This window comes from Triticum dicoccoides, chromosome 2B, assembly GCF_002162155.2.
Source record: "Triticum dicoccoides isolate Atlit2015 ecotype Zavitan chromosome 2B, WEW_v2.0, whole genome shotgun sequence".
Lineage (NCBI taxonomy): Eukaryota > Viridiplantae > Streptophyta > Magnoliopsida > Poales > Poaceae > Triticum > Triticum dicoccoides.
This window is the reverse complement of record NC_041383.1, coordinates 157735692-157738857: the sequence shown is the minus strand read 5'-3', so window position 1 is coordinate 157738857 and position 3166 is coordinate 157735692.

The following is a 3166-nucleotide window of genomic DNA, read 5'->3' as shown; positions in this document are numbered from 1 at the left end:
TTGCACGGCTGTTGTCGGGCTTGCAACTAGCCCGCCCCCTCTCCCGGCGCCCCCTTCGACGAAACAAAAGTCGAGTGCAACCATGGGGACATGCAGTTGCGGGGCTGTTGTCGGGCTTGCAACTGGCCCGCCCCCCTTTGACAGAACAAAAAAGTCCAGTTGCGGTCAGTTTAGACGACATGCAGTTGCGGTCGGGTGTGGCACTTGCAACTGCGGGACTGTTGTCGGGCTGGCAACAGGCTCGCCCCCTCTCCCAGCGCCCCTTCCGACAAAACAAAAGTCGAGTTGCAACCAAGTTGGGGGACATGCAGTTGCGGTCGGGTTCGGCACTTGCAGTTGCGGGGCAGTTGTTGGGCTTGCAACTGGCCCGCCCCCTCCGACAAAACAAAGGTCGAGTTGCAAACATGTTGGGGGACAAGCAGTTGCGTTCTGGTGTGGTACTTGCAGTTGTGGGGCTATTGCCGGGCTTGCAATTGGCCCGCCCCTTTCCCGATGCCCCATCCGAAAAATAAAAGTTGAGTTGCAACCATGTTGGGGGACATGAAGTTGCGGGGCTGTTGTCGGGCTTGCAACTGGCCCGCCCTCTCCCGATGCCCCCTACGATAGAAGAAAAAAGTCAAGTTGCGGTCGTGTTAGAAGACATACAGTTGCGATCGGGTGCGACATTGCAGTTGCAGGGCTATTGCCGGGCTTGCACCTGGCCGCCCCTCTACCGGCGCCCCCTCCGATAGAACAAAAAAGTCCAGTTGCGGCCGGGTTAGAAAAGATGAGGTTGCGGTCAGGGGTGACACTTGCAGTTGCATGCCTAGTGTCGGACATGCAACTGGCCCGCCCCCTCTCCCGCCACCCCTCCGACAAAACAAAAGTCAAGTTGTAACCATGTTGGGGGATATGCAAGTTGCGGTCAGGTGCGGCACTTGCAGTTGCGAGCCTGTTGCCTGGCTTGCAACTTGCCCGCCCCCTCTACCGGTGCCCCCTCCAACAAAACAAAAAAGTCCAGTTGCAGTCGAGCTAGAAGACATGTAATTGATTCAACCTACTGATTCTGTACTTAATTCAACCTTCTGGTACCCTACTGATTTGTACGTTATTCAACCTACTTAAACCAGAAACAAAAAAGAAAGTAGATTACTACTGATCTCTACTTAATTCAACCTTCTAGTACCTCTATTGATCTGTACTTGCTTCAACCTACTCGAACCAGAGACAAAAAAGAAAGTAGATTACTTCTAATCTCTACATAATTTAACCTTCTGGTACCCCTAATGATCTGTACTTGATTCAACCTACTCGAACCAGAAGCAAAAAAGAAAAAAAGACAATAAAGACAGCGGATAATAACGGAGATAAAATACTCCACCAGCAGCGTCGCCCATCTCCATCGGTAGTGCGACAGGAGCACAAATATCTGCCCGTTCCCCTCTGAATTGCGCCGAAAAACAAACAAACAAAAAAATAAGAAATAGAAGTAAAAACAGACAAATAAAACATATAAACACGATGAAAATGTATTTTTGTGTAATATATGAATAAAATTAAAACAAACAACATGCAGAAAAGACAACAACAAGTGAGAATAAAAATTGTTCATGCATGTCAAAATGTATCTTCTACAAAATAAATCTTCCAAAGATGCATGATAAAAATAGACAAAAGTAGAAATAGAAGTAAAAACAGACAAATAAAACATATAAAAATAAAATACACAAAAAGAGAAAATAGAAAATAAATAATAAAGAAGGAAAAATGCTAGATAAGTACGCGTATTTTCTTTCTGTACACACAAACCTAACAGAGAGACAAAAAAAATATTTACGTGGGATACATGTTAAGAAAAAAAACAGAAAAGGAAAAATAGAAGGACCACAAACCGTAGCCCACAGCCCACGTAGCGGAAGGCACTCAGCCAGCTGCCAGCCGCTCAAATAGAGAAAGCCCAATAGGTTTTGAAACAACGGGAATACATCAGCGACAAATACAGATCAATCGAATCATATGGTTAATCCTGTCGACTAAGACTTCACTAATTCTCAGTCGACTGAGAATTAGCAGAACCCAAATTAATATGGATCAGTAGGAGCATCTTTTCAATGTCCAGAATTGTAGTATATAACTTATTTAAAGTTGAACTTTTTATGGTTTTCTTTTCTTTTGTATAAGCATCTTTTGTCAAACACCACTACCCTTCTAATAATAATAAAAATATGATTGTGTGCATCGTAACTATTGAGATGTTGATCGTTTTATCCGCATTTCCTATCAAAGGATGTTCAGAAATTGTTTACATGCTCAGCTACAAAACGGTAGTTCAGAATAACTAAACGCAATGTAAATTTCAATCCTGGGACATTATACAAAATTTCCTTTGAAAACTCGGACCATAAACTTATACGATAGTACTACAATTCCTTAAGAGCATACGTCCATCATGATCTCGTCCTGTGGTGGTGGCAATTCAAAGATGCGAGGCGAGAGCAGAGTGGGACGGTAACCCCGATGGATGATCCATTCCCATTCCCTTGATGGTATCCATTTGAGCTGCTTGTTCCACTGTAGTAGTCGACCGTGGTCAGGAACGGACGACCTCGTGGCATACATGTGCAAGGTGTCATAGCGCGTGTAGTAGAGCGTCTCATGTCGAAACCATGCATTCCACGGCTTTCGGATGGGGGAGCGACGTTCCCCTTCCACGCAGAAGCTGTAGTGCAAGTCCCATTGCGGCTCCTTCTCGCCGCCCAACTCCTTGTTCTCCATGGCCATGACCGAGAAGCGGAGGACCGTGGAGTGGCCACGCACGTGTGCGGCGAAGCACAGCCGCCCCTTGAGCTCAAAGGTCACCGGATTCTCATCTGGAAAGGTCCCGAGACCGTCCGGGAGAGGGTAAGTGCGGCACGTCTCGGCACTCACGTCCACTACCAGCACTCCTGTCGGTCTGTAAGTATGTACATGATTCCACCATCTGGTGATCATGTGAAGTTTACCATCGATCAGCACCGGCGTCGAAGTGTTATTTCTTTTGGGTGATGGGCTAGAGGGCGAGAGGAACGAGTGTTTGCGCCATCCGCGGGCGTCACCCAAGGTGTAGACTCCCACCTCCACCCGCTCTTCGGAGGAGTACGAGTATGACGGGAAAGAGAGGCGGAACAGCTTGTGCTCGTTCGTGGGC